Consider the following 16,740-nt stretch of genomic DNA (forward strand, 5'->3'; position numbering starts at 1 on the left):
GATGCTTTTGATCTGTGGTGTTGGAGAAGACTCTTGAGGGTCCCTTAGACTGCAAGGAGATCCAACCAGTCCATTCTGAAGGAGATCAACCCTGGGATTTCTTTGGAAGGAATGATGCTAAGGCTGAAGCTCTAGTACTTTGGCCACCTCATGCGAAGAGTTGACTCATTGGAAAAGACTCTGATGCTGGGAGGGATTGGGGGCAGGAGGAGAAGGGGACGACAGAGGATGAGATGGTTGGATGACATCACGGACTCGATGGACATGAGTCTGAGTGAACTCCAGGAGATGGTGATGGACAGGGAGGCCTGGCGTGCTGCGATTCATGGGGTGGCAAAGAGTCAGACACGACTGAGCGACTGAACTGAACTGAGTAACACTCAAATCTACTGCTTTTATCCCCCTTTCCTTCTTTTTGGAGATTTGTGGAGCATAGTTGCCCTGGAACAGCCTTCACTGGGTGTGCCAACTAGATGCTTAAACTTCTTACTCCTCACACTCTGGGAAGAAAGTTATAAGATCTTTAAATTGTCAAAATGACATCAAAGACTTGTGCCAATCCTTGCCTTGTTCTGAGACCAACCCTGCCTAGGATGAAAGATTAGATCTCTCTGCATTTTAACAACACAGTTAGATGGGAATTCCCTCAATTTACCTGGATGAGTCTGGATTACTCAGTCCTCCTCTGCCATCTTTTTTTGTATATGAAAATACAGATGTACATATACAAAATACATTTCTTCAGAAAAACCTGTGACATTAAATCATTTTTATACTCTGCATTATTGTGATATATTTCCCCATCAGGTTTCCTTAGTATTTCTCTCCTGAATGACTCATTATAAGCATTATATAGTAGAAAACAAAAATAACTTAAAGCTGATAATGGTTAAAATAACCTTATCAGTGTTCGCCCAGTGACAGTGATACCGAGTGAGGGCGTTCATATGAACCCACTAAAAACACATGTTCCGGTGAGTATGCACAGAGGTGCTCAAGCTATTCTCTTCGAAAAGAATGGGAAAATTCCTTTAGTGATTTGTTTACTTACTTTTCCCTTCTTAACCAAAGTTTACCACCTAGTTATCTATCCTTTCACACTTCCTTCATATTCATATAAGGACATATAATCTATACATATGCAAACTTTTTCAATTCACATTTTGCAAAAATGAGATCACATCACATATACTATTCTGCTTCTAGCTTTTTTCACTTATAGATACATCATGGAGATTTCCACAAGTCAAATGATTTAAATCCAACTCCTTCCTTGCAATAATTTCATGTATTCCTTGATCTAATCTTAGCACAATTTATTAGACTATGCCGAAGGGCAATTCCTCTGTTTTTGCCACAACAAAAGATGCTGCACTAAAATATCCTCGTGCGTGTTTACATGTGTTTACACGTGTTTACACACTAGTGCTTTCATATTTAGCACATAGGTTTCCTGAAAGATTTATGGTCAAGGGTTATGCATATTGCAACTTTTAAAGTATTTACAGATTACTTTCCATAAAAGATGAAATAATCCAAATTCCCACCACTAGCATGCGCAGAAAATAATTTTCTTCATATCTCCATCAACAGTAGGTGTAATTTTCATTGTCTGTTAATCTGGTGGATAACTAAGGATATCTCATTGTTACATTAATTGGCATTTTCTCCACATTAGAGAATGTTTTTCGTTAGTTTTTTGGAACCTTGGATTTCTCATCTACAAATTTCCTTTTCATATCATTTGTCCCTATTTCCGTATTTATGTTTGCTAATCAATTTGTGAGAGTCTTCTAACTGGTATAGATTTTTTTTTTTCTTTTATAGGAGTTAATTTGTGGCACATGTTTTTTTCCCAAACTACTGTTTGTCTTGTGCCTTTGTTTTTATATCTTGTTATATAAATTTTTTATTTCATATAACCAAATACATTTATTTTATGCTTTCTAGATAACATTTGAATATGTCTTTATCAGTTTAAGAGTGACATATAAACATCTGACCTTTACTTTTGCTTTCTGCCCCACCAGAAAATTTCTACAACTTAATGGATTAGGTTATCCTGTTTACACATAGTAGAATAACTGATGCCCTTCTCATTACTTCCATTTTTATTTTTTATTATTTACTTTGTCTTTTCTCCTTTTTCCTTTTTATTACTATTTAATTCATGTTTCTCCTTGTCAATTAGAAAGTTTACTATACTTCTTTCATTTCTAAGAGTCATCTTCTCTCCTGAAATTCATAATAAAATACCAATATTTCTTGATTATTTCATGAAAACGAGTGGTCCACTAGTTCCACCACACACACACCCCTGTCACTACCCAGGTCCTCTACTTACCACCGTTTGCAGATAGAATCTTTACAATGTTATCAATTTCTCATTCTCCATACTCACCCTACCTCCAATAAGATGATCTCAAGACTTTTTTTTACTTTTTTTCTCTACCCTCCCTTCCTAGGTTTTGCTGAGATAATTCAGTACCTTTCATTCCAAACTTTTATTAGACTTTTCCCTTGCAGAAAATATATTCTATTTCAAAAACCCTAGTTCTGCCAGTCTCTCAACCATTGTCCATCTAAATTTTAGAATATATTAAAAGGCTTATTTATGATCACTATTTTCATTTCCTCTTTATCTTCCTCCTCCTGAGGGTCTCTATTTTGGTTCTTTTCTACTCTGACTTGATTTCTTTCTTAAATATTTTCTTCACTTGAGTTACCTGGGATGTTTTATTCTCTAATAACTTTTGTTCCCCCTAATAACTATATGTTCCCTCATATAGACTGGGAAGTACCATTCTATCTCACCAGATAGATCCCATTCTATCTCGACAGTAGAAATGGTATTCAAATACTTAAACAGACACTGACCAGTTAATAAGAAAGAAGAACCTCTGGTGTGCCAGAACAAGTTTGCAGGACAGTGACAGGAGAGGTTGGGAAAGAGAGAGATGCTCAGGGCCTGAGCTGTTTCCTATCCATCATAGAAGTATTTCAGTATTTTAACAAATGTGACTAAATAACTGAGTTCTGGCTGTGCAGAAGCCTTGGGTATCAGTCTTTTTCTTTCAAGAAATTGGATGTTATTTTACTCTCCTTCAGTTTCTAGGAGCAGCTGATGAAAAATCCAATGCCAGTCTAAGATTTTTTTAAACCACTGTATGTCTAGGTGTATGTCTATTTTTTTTAATGAATTCTTTATAAAACTTGGTGAACTTTTGAAATTTGCATCCTCAAGTATTTGTTTAGGTCACAGAAATTTTTCTCTGTTACTTAATTATTGTCTTCCTTTGCTCACATTTTTTGGGGCACTTAAAAAACATAGTATTTTAAAAGAGGAGAAATTGAGCAAAATTGAGCAGAAAATATAGAGCTCCTATATGCCTACTGCCTCCACTATGAACATCCTGCACCACAGACGTACTTTTGTTACAACTGATAAATCTGTATTCATGTAACATAAACACCCAAAGCCCGTAGTTCACATTAGGGTTTGCTCTGGTGTTTGTACATTCTATGGGTTTGGACGAATGTATAATGACACGCATCCACCATTATAGTATCATATAGAATAGTGCCTGCAGGGGAATAAATATTCTTTTACACTTTACGGGTCTTCTAACTTGTCTAAAAATTAAATTGACATGAGACAGATTAACAAGAGAAAATCAAACAAAAGTTTAGCAACGTGTGTATGTAAGAGACACCCAAGAAAATGAGTAACTTGTCAAAGTGGCTAAAGCCCTCAGCTTAAATACTATCTTTTGCTAAAGACAGAAAAGGATGATAAGGGTAGTGGTTTAGGACTTCAAAGAGGAAGAAGGCAATTCACATGGAGATGGAAAAGCAAATATTTGGTAAGCAAATAGTGTGCAGAGACAATGGGATTCAGAGAGGAATTTTAACTAACAGACTCTGCTTGTTTCCTCTCTGTCTACACACCTAGTTCATACTATAGTTATCTATAGTGAAGGCTCCTTTCTGGAACAGGTCCTCTATCTACATTTTCTTAGGCAGTCAAGGGGTGAGTCAAAGTTTTTTCCTAAGTCTTTTGAGCCTTGATTGTTTTCAGCTCAAAATAATCGTCAAGCTAAAGATATTTTGAGATGGCAAATTTTGCTCCCCCTACAATAGCTGCATTGCCCGAAAAATTCTCTGTGCTTTGCCTACTTATTCCTCTCTTCTAGCCTTCCTAGTTTCCACAAATAAGATCTCTTGGCTCTGTTCTCCAAATCTTGATTTCTTTCCTAATCATTTTTTGCACCATATTTTGATCTCTTTGTATTTCACTCTGTATGTCGAGCTATTGCTTCTACCTGATATTCCAGGAAACATATTCAAGTTTCAACAGTGATTATTTCCCACTCCAGTTTTGAACTTAAGATATTCCTTTTTTGCTCCAGAAAGTAGAAAGTACTTTGCATCCTGTAATTTTGTGGTAAAGTTCTAACAGTTCTGTTTCATAGGAGCTGCCTGTTCTATGTATTCTGGATGTTGTTCCTCTGACTGCAGAACTCCAGGCCATGCTCATGTCCTCCAGACCCCACCGGCTTGCAGGACCAATAAGTGATTTACTCAGGAGAGGTGCGTGGTACCTAGACTGGGGTTCAAAAGAGACTATCAGGCACAAAATGATATTCAGTCTCCTGTCTTCCTGCAAAAAAAAAAAAACTATTAAAATGATTCTTTGATTTACTCATTTTTTTAAAAAATCTACTTTTTCAACACTGGAATATAGGCATTTATTATTTTTTAAACTAAGATGACCAATAAGCATAATCCACTTCTAGGAAAACATAGGTATGGTGGCTATGGAGGTGTACTGCTTAATTCCCTAAGAGAGATGCTGCCATGGGGAATACAGTTAGCTAGCTGCCTCCAGGTATACGTGGCTTCAGGATCTGCCTCAGCTTTCAGGTCAAGGTCACCTGCTTCCTGGGGTCCCAGGCAAGGACTGGTCCAGGGTACTTCCATTTTGGGGTCAGCAAGAGACTCCTCTAGGATCAGTCTCTGATAGAGAGCTCCTTATTGATTGGTCATCAGCACTGCAGGAATGCCTGAAACTTTTCCTCTCCAATCCTCTTTGCTTCTCCCTCTCCTCTCACAAATTAGACTTGTGCCATAGTGTGAAGGTTCTCCCTGCCTTCCTTCTCCCCTTACCATTCACAGGTAAAACCCTCAATAGATTGTTTGCACTTCTAACTCTGTCTTAGTGTTTGGCTTCCTGCCGGACCCATCTACACCGACCGACCGAGAGAAAGTCTTGCATATGAATATCAGGAAACGTGCACAAGAATGCTTTTGGCAGTACTGTTCATAACAGCAAAAACTGGAAGCCACGCTATTTCTCACACTTAACTGAAGACAAAGAACCTGAAAGCTGAAAGGGATCTTAGTCCAAAGATCGCAAAGTGGCAGCTTTGGGGAACAAACAGCCCACAAACACGTTATGTTTGACAGGCACAGTGATATTTTAAAAATTGAATGTGTTGGGACTTCCTTGGTGGTCCTGTAGTTAAGAATCCACCTGCCAATGCAGGGGACACACGTTAGATCTCTGGTCTGGGAAGATCCCATGTGCCTTGGAGCACATAACCCCAGGCACTACAACTACTGAGCCCACGCTCTGGAGCCGATGTGCTGCAACTTCTGAAGCCTGCATGTCTAGAGCCTGTGCTCCACAACAGGAGAAGCCACTGCAGTGAGAAGCCCACACCCTGCAACGAAGACCCAGCGCAGTCCCCTCCCCCACCAAAAAAAAAAGTGCATGACTCTAACAAGGCTTAGTTTTTAATCTAGCTTGCTATGGTGTGTCTCACACGTTATTGCTACACTGCCTAATTGACTCATTTATGTTACAAATTTGGAACCCGTAGACATATGAACTCATATCCCTGACAGTCTGGGCTTCCCAGGTGGTGCAGTGGTACAGCATCTGCCTGCCAGTGCAAGAGACACAAGAGATGTTGGTTCGATCCCTGGGTCAGAAAGATTCCCTGGAGGAGGAAAGATCCCCACTTCAGTATTCTTGCCTGGGAAATCCCATGGACAGAGGAGCATGGCAGGCTACAGTCCATGGAGTCACAAAGAGTCAGACACAACTTAGCAACCACCACCACAACAACAACCTATGACTGCCTAGGCAAAGATTTTCATCTTTGTTTCTGCTGTGGCCCATGGAAAGTTTTTCCCCCACCTTTTCTGAAACATGTGTCCAGATGTTCACCAACAGGAATCACTCTGTGGCAGCTTCCAATGAAATGGATTATATTATTTTTGTAGCTTTAGTTCCTAATAAAAGACAAATATTATAACACATTTAAGTGAACTGGGGAAATGGTAATGGAGTCAGACTAACCACTGGACATGACTTGCTCCAAAAGGTTTTATAGGTAGATCTGTGTGTTGTTTTTCCCTTTAGAGTAATATGGACCATTCTAAGTTTCTCCCTGCAGAAATATCAACTCAGAGCAATATTTGTTTCAGCTCTTTTGGGAAGTAAGAAAGACAGTGTATGAAGAAAGCTCCTGCCTCTGCGTAATAGGCAGCTCACTAGATGCCGTTTACTGGATGACTTCCAAGTGGCTGTATCTTCAAAGATAAGTGATGAGAAGGAAAAATTAGCTACTGATGATAAAGAATTAACTTATGGTAGGATATTCAGCAGAGAAGGCAAATGGCACCCCACTCCAGTACTCTTGCCTGGAGAATCCCAGGGACGGGGAGCCTTGTGGGCTGCCGTCTATGGGGTCGCACAGAGTCAGATACGACTGAAGCGAGTTAGCAGCAGCAGCAGCAGCAGGATATTCAGAGCCATGGGAAACTGTCAAAACTTTCATTCCATCTTAAACAAGGTAGAAATAGTCCCCACCTACTCTTCACCTCAAACCTTTGTTGTTGTTCAGTCACTCAATTGTGTCCAACTCTTTGTGACCGCATGGACTGCAACATGCCAGGCTTCCCTGTCCTTCACTAGTTCCCAGAGTTTGCTCAAACTCATGTCCACTGAGTTGATGATGCCATCCAACCATCTCATTCTCTGTCACTCCCTTCTCCTTCTGCCCTCATTCTTTCCCAGCATCAGGGACTTTTCCAACGAGTCGGCTCTTTGAATCAGATCAAAGTATTAGAGCTTCAGCTTCAGCATCAGTCCTTCCAATGAATATTCAGGGTTGATTTCCTTTCTTTGAATTAAATTCTTTCATGCACCTGCTGTTTGCATGGTCTTGTGCCAGAGGTCACGGATGCCATAAGCGTGAACAGAGCAGGATAGCCTTCCAGAGCCTGAGTGAGAGGGGAAAAGGGGTTGAAAGCAGACATCAACATAGCTATATGTGTAATGTCTTTACGTTTGCTTTCTTTGCTTTGGTTGCTCTGGGCCTTGGTTGCTGTGCACAGGCTTTCTCTAGTTGTGGTGAGCAGGGGCTACTCTGTTGCAGTGTGTGGTCTTCTCATTGCAGTGGCTTCTCTCGTGGAGCACAGGCTGTAGGTGCCCACAGGCTTCAGTAGTTGCTGCTTGCAGGCCCTAGAGCTTGGGCTCTATAGTTGTGGGGGCTTAGCTGCTCCGCAGCGTGTAAGATCTTCCCAGACCAGGGATCGAACCCATGTCCCCTGTACTAGCAAGCAGAGATTCTTATCCACTGCGCCACAAGAGAAGTCCTGCATTTACATTTTAAAGTAATAGAGGAGAAAGAAGAGTTGAATGAACAGTAGATGGAGAATGAGAAACGAAAAGCAAAGCAAATTGAGGAATTTGCTTCCACTTGGAAGCCACGAGTAGAAATAAGCCACCAAAAAAAGATCTGGTTAACCTTCTCACGTGAATTCTCCCCTTTTCATCCCTAGCACTGCCTTTCACGTGGAATGAGGGTTCCTGAGCTGAAAGAGACCACAAAATCACCACGTTTCACCTCCTTTGACTTGCTTGTTCCCATGCTGCTGGCAGGAGCCATCATCACATCGTCAATCACCTCTATCACTTTGTCCAGTTTTTTTTCTCATTGTGGTAACTGCTGAACAAGGAAGGGCCCCAGAGGATGCTTAAGAAAGCTGTTGTGATGGATGCTCTTCACTTGGGCCCATTTAGGGGACAGAGAATGTCGTTCCTTGCGGTGGCAAGTCATAACCTGGGGTTCCTATAAAACTTATGTGGGGAGCATTTAAAGACACAGATATCTGGGTCCCTACTCCAGACCTCCTGGAATCAGAATTCCAAGGTTGTGCCCCTGAGATGTGGAAATTTTTTAATTCCCACAGAGGATCCTCCTGGAGGGTAGGGATATGCTCCTCGGATTAGGAACCACTGCCCCACAGGAGTCCAGGAACTTGATCCTATACTAGGACCGTACAGAGATGCACAGTCTTTAGAAGAGAGTGCCAATGTCACTCACACTCTTTGGGGGACATTGTGTATACTTTCCACCCCCCAAATTTTATTAAGAAATAGAATCAAGTTGGAAGAATAGGACAAATAATTACCCTGATATCCACCATCTAAATTATACCATTAATATTTTACTGTACTTGCTTTACATCTATCTGCCTCTTCACCCCTCTGTCCATCCATCAATCCATCTTGTTTCTGATGCTTTTGAAAGTAAACTGCAGACATCAGCACACTGCCCTCTAAGTACTTCAGGATAGCAGATCATTGCCTAGAGTTCAATACCAGTTTGTTCCATCTAGAGTAATAAAAATCTTAAGGGGGTATTACATAGCCCAGTGACTCCACCTATGCACACGATCTAAACCACCATCAAGGTATAGAACGTTACCAGGATCCCCAAAGTTCCTCATGCCTCTTCCCAGTCAGTCCCCTCTCCTACTTCCCAGAGGCAACCATCATTCTAAAGTTTTTCCACCATAGATCAGTTTTGCTGGTTCTGATCTTTATAATAATGGAATCATAGGTTATGTAAGTACTTTTTGGTTTAGGCTTCATGCATTCAATATATCCTTGAGATTCAATTTTGTTGTGTGTGTGAGCATCCCATTCCTTTTAATTGTTGGGGTGTATTTCATTTTATAAATATACCAGTTTGTTTTTCCATTTTTCTAGTGTAGTCATATTATATATTCTTAAATAAGTATATATTTGTATCAGACAGTATTTGGGGGAGAGATTGATAGTCTATACTAGGATCTTTCTTGCAAATATACCTCACTCAGTTACCTTCTAGTAGGATTTTAAGTCTTACAATATTGATGGGGAGTAGTAATTCATAGAAAGAAAACATAGAGGCAACTGAAAGGATGGAGGGAAATGGAGTGCTTCCAATAGTCCTTTGGGTTTGTTTGTTTTTAAAGAAAACCTCTCTTCCCTGTGCATCCTGTTCTAATGATTCTATCTTTGCTATAACTACATTTTATTATAATTAACTTTTTATGTATTTGCTTCTCCAATTGTCTTGAAGCTCCTTGATAGCAGAGGCTGTCTCTTTGGTTTCCCCAGCACACAGCCCAGAACCTGACATACAGTAAGTATTTAGTACCTGTTTCATGAATGAATAAATGAGTGAATTAAAAAAAAAAAAGCATTCACTGAATGACTTCTTTAGACCAAGTTTCAGTCTCAATATTTCCCTATATAATATAAGTAATGTTTTCTTATATGGGCTTTTCTATAGTTGTGGAATATTTCAAATGTTGTTTCAGTCATGTGTGCTTTTATTTCTAACTAGACTCTAAAATCCAAAGGCAAGGGCAGGGATGGATACTAAAGAACAGAGTTGGTGTCACCTAATGCTCATTGTCTTCCGTGTCTTTCAACATAAAGGCAGGATGGAATACTGAAAAACAGTATTCTGCTTGCATGAAAAGTGCTGTTTGCATGAAAGATCTTTTTTTTAAAGATCATATTTGGAATGAGAAGCCCCAAGTCTTGGAAGTTGCTTAGATCATAGCATCCCACTTCCTGATTCTTCAAAAAGACCAGGAGCATCCAGAGGACAGGGAGTGTCTTTTGTAATTTTGTGTCTCCAGGATCCAATAGATTGCCTATCAGTAGTTGTCACTGGATAAATTTTTAATAGAAAAAAAAGAAGGAAGGGAGGGCAGATGGGAGGTGGGTGGGTGGAAGCAGGGAACTGAACCTAGAGTGGAAAAATGATTTTGCCAAAATTTGCATCAGAATCCAGGTCTCTTCTTTTCCAACACAGCTCTGCTTCCACTAGATGGTTCACGTTGTAAGCATTATGAGCGTCGTCAAAAATGCCATCTATTTTCCTGTTACTGATGGCAATTTAATTATGAGAGCAGTCGCTTTGCTTCACTGCAGCTGTTTCCACCAGGGTACCTGAAATGCCAGTGCCCCAGCTGTCTTGATTGAGAGGCCTAGTTTGCAGGAAAACAAGACAAAATACTTTGCTGCCTTAATTCTGGTGGGAATTTAATTTAATTAGCATCTGATTTACACAATGCACTTCTGACAGCTGTGTTTGTGGAGTATCCGTGGAAGCAAGAAATTATAATCTATTGAAACCATCATCAAAGCTTATTTATCTTCCTGCTGCATCTTTCCAGCCTTCAGCTTTGGGGACTTCTGTGTGTTTATTGCACACTTCATGGAGGTTACAGTAAATAAAACTGTAGTACGTGCATAAGGATTTGTGGAGTGTTTAGTGCAGGCATGTTGCAGGGCCTTAATAGGATGAATCTGAAAATGAGGCTTTGGCGGGTTGATCAAAAGACAGGTGCTTTTTTAATGTTAGGTTCTAAGGATTATTAAGGATCTCAAATTAGAAAATCTTACCACCTGGGCCAAAGGAGCAATCACAGAGGCAGCATTAGGGGCTTGCACTTGCGCAATGCCCTCTGCTAGTCATTGCTCTGGAAGTACGTGGTTGATCGTGGATGGGCTGAGCGCTGGGGCCTCTGCTTGAGCACCTGGAGCTGTCTTGGGGGAACCAAGGGACCCCTGCTTATATTCCCCAAAGCCCGGCACACAGTAGATAGTTGTTGAATGAGAGAACAAATGAATGTGATCAGGTATAACTGAACTGGAGGCAGAACTTTTAATAAGCTTTGTCCAGGCATTCACTGTTCCCCCTGTGTTCAATACATCCATTATTTGAAGAATGATTAGCATGATTTTACAAATCACAATAATACTGGCAGGGGACTAACTAGATAAAGGAGTTTCTAACCAGGTACAGAGAAGGGAGCTCGCACATCTAAATAAGAGCTCAGTTATGGGTTGGGAGGGAGGTGCAAGAGGGAGGGGTATATGTATACTTATGACTGATTCCCCTTGTTGTACAGCAGAAACCAACAAAATATTGTAAAGCAGTTATCCTCCAATTAAAAATAAATTTAAAAAATAAAGCCACAGGAAAGTTTCAAAGAAGAGGTAGAAATAGAGATGTCTTGAATCATACAGATATTTTATGGGAGATAAATTTTTTTTGTTTTTTCAGCCGTTATTTATTTGTTTATTTATTTGACTGTGTCAGATCTTAGTTGTCGCACTTGAAATCTTTGTTGCATCACGCAGGATCTTTCACTGTGGTGCACAGACTCTAGTTGTAGTGTGTGGGCTCCAAAGTGCGCAGGGTTCAGTAGTTGTAACAGACAAGTTTAGTTGCTCCACCGCATGTGGGATCTTAGTTCCCTGACCAGGGATTGAACCCACGTCCCCTGCACTGCAAGGAGGATTCTTAACCACTGGATCACCAGGAAAGTCCTGGGAGACAAATGTTTTGATAACAAGAGATAAAAGGTGGGAATCCCAAAGAGAGAAAATTATATTAACAGAGTTGAAAAGGCATGAAATAAGCTGATTTTAAGGATAAGGGAAGTTGGCTTATAGAACTAGGATATTGGAGAAGGCAATGGCACCCCACTCCAGTACTCTTGCCTGGAAAATCCCATGGACGGAGGAGCCTGGTGGGCTGCAGTCCATGGGGTCGCTAGGAGTCAGACACGACTGAGCGACTTCACTTTCACTTTTCACTTTCATGCATTGGAGAAGGAAATGGCAACCCACTCCAGTGTTCTTGCCTGGAGAATCCCAGGGATGGGGGAGCCTGATGGGCTGCCGTCTATGGGGTCGCACAGAGTCGGACATGACTGAAGCGACTTAGCAGCAGCATGGATGGTTAAGTTAGGGCTAGGTTATGAATGACCTTCTTGAAGAATTTCAAATTTTACTCTGTAACAGCTGTGGGACCTTTGAAGATTTTTGAGAAAGGGGGTGACCTGACTAGATTCATGGCTTAGAAGAAAAAACTCTGGCATTGTGGTGAAGAATAAACAAGCGGAGAGAAGGAAATTTTTCATGCCATCATGAGTTGGAGAGAGTTTCCGTGTTTCCACAGGTGAAGTAACGATGAAGAAATTGGTGCATCAGTAAAGCCTGGAAGCTTGGTTGCTGACTTGGAAATGAGTTTCAGACATAACACAAAGGATAAATTGTCAGGATTTAGCAATGGATGGAGAAGGCAATGGCAACCCACTCCAGTACTCTTGCCTGGGAAATCCCAGGGACGGAGGAGCCTGGTAGGCTGCAGTCCATGGGGTCGCTAGGAGTCAGACACGACTGAGCGACTTCACTTTCACTTTTCACTTTCATGCACTGGAGAAGGAAATGGCAACCCACTCCAGTGTTCTTGCCTGGAGAATCCCAGGGACGGCGGAGCCTGGTGGGCTGCTATTATTGGGTCGCACAGAGTCGGATACGACTGAAGCGACTTAGCAGCAGCAGCAATGGATAGCTGAGAGTCAAGTTGCCCCTTAAGTACCAAAGTTGCCAGCTGGGCTGAAGGCAAGAAAGCTGATGCCTTTAGAAAGAAAGAAAAAAGGTCTAAAAAAGATATTGGTAAATATAGCATACGTTTCCTACTTTAGCATGTCATTAGTATACCTGGTGTGTATACTAGGGGATTGAACCAGAACCCCTATAGTGAAAACACAGCGTCTTAACTGCTGGACCACTAGGGAAGTCCCTGTCCTCCTGACTTTTGAATACTCACTAAGCTTTCCTTTTAAAGGCCAAGATATTCTCCCTTCCCATTCACCTGTATCCTCTGTTGGGATCTGCTGGGTATTTCATCCACTCATTGTCCCCCAGCCAACTGAGTGGAGGACTTTTAGTTCTCAGTCATGCAGCTTTCTGTGATCACAATTAACCATGAGAAGAAAGAACTCCAGCCCAGGTACTTCTTCATAAATATTAGGATGGTGAACTTCTTTTGGAAACAATGGGTAGCCAAGTTGAAAGGGTTTTGCATAACAATGTAAGCAGTTAAGCATGCTTAAATCAGGACAGGATGAAAAATGTGAAGCAAAGAGAGCTGTCATGCACATTGCATAATGGAAACACCAACCAACTGGCAGTGTAATAATTTGCTAAATATGGTAGCAGTAACTTCCAAACTGTATGCTAGATACTAGCTGTATCAGTCAAGGTTCTCCAGAGAAAGAGAATCAAAAAGATTTATTTCAAGGGATTGATTGTCTTACACAATGATGGGGACTGACGAGTCCAAAATCCATAGGGCAAGCCAACAGTCTGGAAACTCGGGCTGGATTTTTTTTTTTTTAATTTATTTGTTTATTTTGGGCTGCACTGGGTCTTTGTTGCACGTGCTTTCCTCTAGTTGTGGTGAGTGGGGGCTACTCCATAGTTGTGGTGCACCAACTTCTCATTCGGAGAAGGCAATGGCACCCCACTCCAGTACTCTTGCCTGGAAAATCCCATGGGCGGAGGAGCTTGGTAGGCTGCAGTCCATGGGGTCGCTAAGAGTCAGACACGACTGAGTGACTTCACTTTCACTTTTCACTTTCATGCACTGGAGAAGGAAATGGCAACCCACTTCAGTGTTCTTGCCTGGAGAATCCCAGGGACAGCAGAGCCTGGTGGGCTGCCGTCTATGGGGTCGCACAGAGTCAGACACGACTGAAGCGACTTAGCAGCAGCAGCAACAGCAGCTTCTCATTGCGGGGGTTTCTCTTGTTGTGGAGGGGCTTCCCAGGTGGTGGTAGTGGTAAAAACCTGCCTGTCAATGCAGGAGCCAAGTAGACCTGGGTTTGATCCCTGGGTCAGGAAGATCCCCTGGAGGAGGAAATGGCAACCCACTCCAGTATTCTTGCCTGGAGAATCCCATGGACAGAGGAGCATGGTGGGCTACAGTCCATGGGGTCTCAAAAAATCGGACTCGAATGAAGCTGCTTAGCACACACTCTTGTTGTGGAGCCGGGGTCCAGGGCGTGTGGGCTCTAGTAGTTTGGACTCCTGGGCTCTAGAGCACAGGCTCAGCAGTTGTGGTGTGGGCTTAGTTGTTCTGCAGCGTGTGAGATCACGTCTCCTGCACTGGCAGACAGATTCGTTATGACTGAGCCACCAGGGAAGCTGGGCTGGATTTGATGTTGCAGTCCCGAGGTAGAATTTCTTCCTCTTTGAGGAACCTCAGTTTTTCTCTTGTAAAGCCTTTCAACTGATTAGATAAGGCCCATCCACAGTATTGAGAGTAATGTCTTTTACGTAAAGTCAACTGATTTTTAGATGTTAACCACATCTGCAAAATACTGTCATAGTAACACCTAGACTAATATTTGATTAACTGGGCATTAGAGCCTAGCTAAGTTGGTGGCTCAGAGGTTAAAGCGTCTGCCTCCAATGCAGGAAACCCGGGTTCGATCCCTGGGTTGGGAAGATCCCCTGGAGAAGGAAATGGCAACCCACTTCAGTACTCTTGCCTGGAGAATCCCATGGACAGAGGAGCCTGGTAGGCTACAGTCCATGGGGTCGCAAAGAGTCGGACACAACTGAGCGACTTCACTTTCACTTTCTAAGTTGACACATAAAACTATCACATCAGCCAATGAGGAAGACTGATATTTCAATCAATTACCTAAAAATAATATTAATAAAGTTTGTATATGAAATTTCAAGGGACTTCCATGCTGGTTCAGTGATTAAAAATCCACCTGCCAATACAGGGGACATAGGTTTGATCCCTGGTCTGGGAAGATCCCACAGCAACTAAACTCATGCACCACAACTACTGAGCCCACGTGTTGCGACTCCTGAAGCCCAAGCGCCTAGAGCCTGTGCTCCAAACAGGAGCACTCCAGACATGAGAACCAGGGAAGTCACTGCTGTGAGAAGCCTGCACACTGCAGCGAAGAGGAGCCGCCGCTTGAAGACACTAGAGAAAATCCACACAAAGCAATGCAGACCCAGCACAGCCGAAAATAAATAAATAGAAATAAAGTTTCGAGAACTACCTTTCTTTGAATTTGAAGATGTACTTTTCCCACCATCAAGGCATTCTTGAGAGACATCTTGTTTTGGGGGGTTATTTTTCTCTGTCACTGAAACTAACTTTTTCCCCAAGACCACTTAAAGACCACCATGAAACATTTATCTTCAAAGACATTTTATATAGAAATCCACTCAATTCTAAATAGAATTTTGTTTCTACCACTTTGCCCTGATTTATACAGCTTGTCGGCCTGAGGCCGTCTTGAAGATGACAAAGTAAATGTGTCAGATAAATTGTGTCCACTTCCTTTTAAATGATTTGTTGGGGAACCTTAATGTTCTTTTTCTCAGTATAAATCCTGTCCACTCAAATTAAATTCAGACTGATGTCACTCCCAGTTTGTCCCCAACATAAATGAAATCATATACAGAAGATTTTCCCTAAAGAAATTTCAACATTCTTTTTCCTCTTTTGCCTGAAAAGCTGACAACTGTGTTTGCTAGCACTTGGCAAGCCTACATAAGTTGCCTGGGAAACAGAATGGGTGAAGGTGTGGTTGACTTCATTTTGCTGTAGGTATAATAAATAATTATATCTTGTGGTTGGAGATGGTGCAGTTTGGCAGAAGACAGAAACTTCTACAGGAATAATTGAAGGGTATCATCTCCCACAAGCCTGCAAAGATGAAAAAGACCCAAACAATTCTTGGCAGGCTGTTCATCCAGGGTAAGACGCTCAAATGATGTTTGGAGGTATGGAGATAAAGGGTAGACGCCTGTGTGCATTTGCCAGACAGCTTCTCTCATCACTTCAGATCTCTTGAATTTCCACTCTCAAGGTTAAGGTTTAGGGTGACTCCATCATTAGAAAAGAAAGATAATAAAGTTAACTTTAATTTGCCTATATTACACACAATGAAGTGTGGTGGCAGTAACCTAAAACATTAAGAAATCAGAATGATCATTAAAATTTAGTTGATTGATTAAATCAACAAACTTTTGCTACTTAATTGGTTAGTTGGGGATATTTTTGGCTGGCAAGAATCTCGGGTTTAAATATCACCGGAAGGGAAGTTAGTTAGCCCTTTCCCAACATATCTTTGGATCTTGGGAGCTGCCAAATAGAGCTGGGCACAAACTGTTTAGCATCAATCAATCTACAAAAGGCAGAGATGACTCCTGGGAGGAAAGTGACTCAGATTGGAACTCCTTCTCCAAGGTTCAGTGATATAAAAATGAGGTAGAATGAACTGAGATGATACTGACCAAGGTTAGGTGTCATGCAAGGAGATAAAGACTCAAGAGGAAACCCTCTGTGAAAAGAGGTGGGGTCTGGAGTGGTGACAAGTACTAGACTATTCTTTGTCTAGATTATTGGTGGGGAGTGTTCCAGTTATAGGGTGGGAGTGTTCCAGTTATAGGGTAGGACTGATGGTAGAATTTCGTCCTACTAAGTCAATCTGACATTATAATTGTGTTTTGGGGAAAGTGGCCATAGGTCTATAATATCACCAGAGTTGTACTTTCTAGGA

This window comes from Oryx dammah, unplaced genomic scaffold (genome assembly GCF_014754425.2).
Source record: "Oryx dammah isolate SB20612 unplaced genomic scaffold, SCBI_Odam_1.1 HiC_scaffold_21, whole genome shotgun sequence".
Classification (NCBI taxonomy): domain Eukaryota; kingdom Metazoa; phylum Chordata; class Mammalia; order Artiodactyla; family Bovidae; genus Oryx; species Oryx dammah.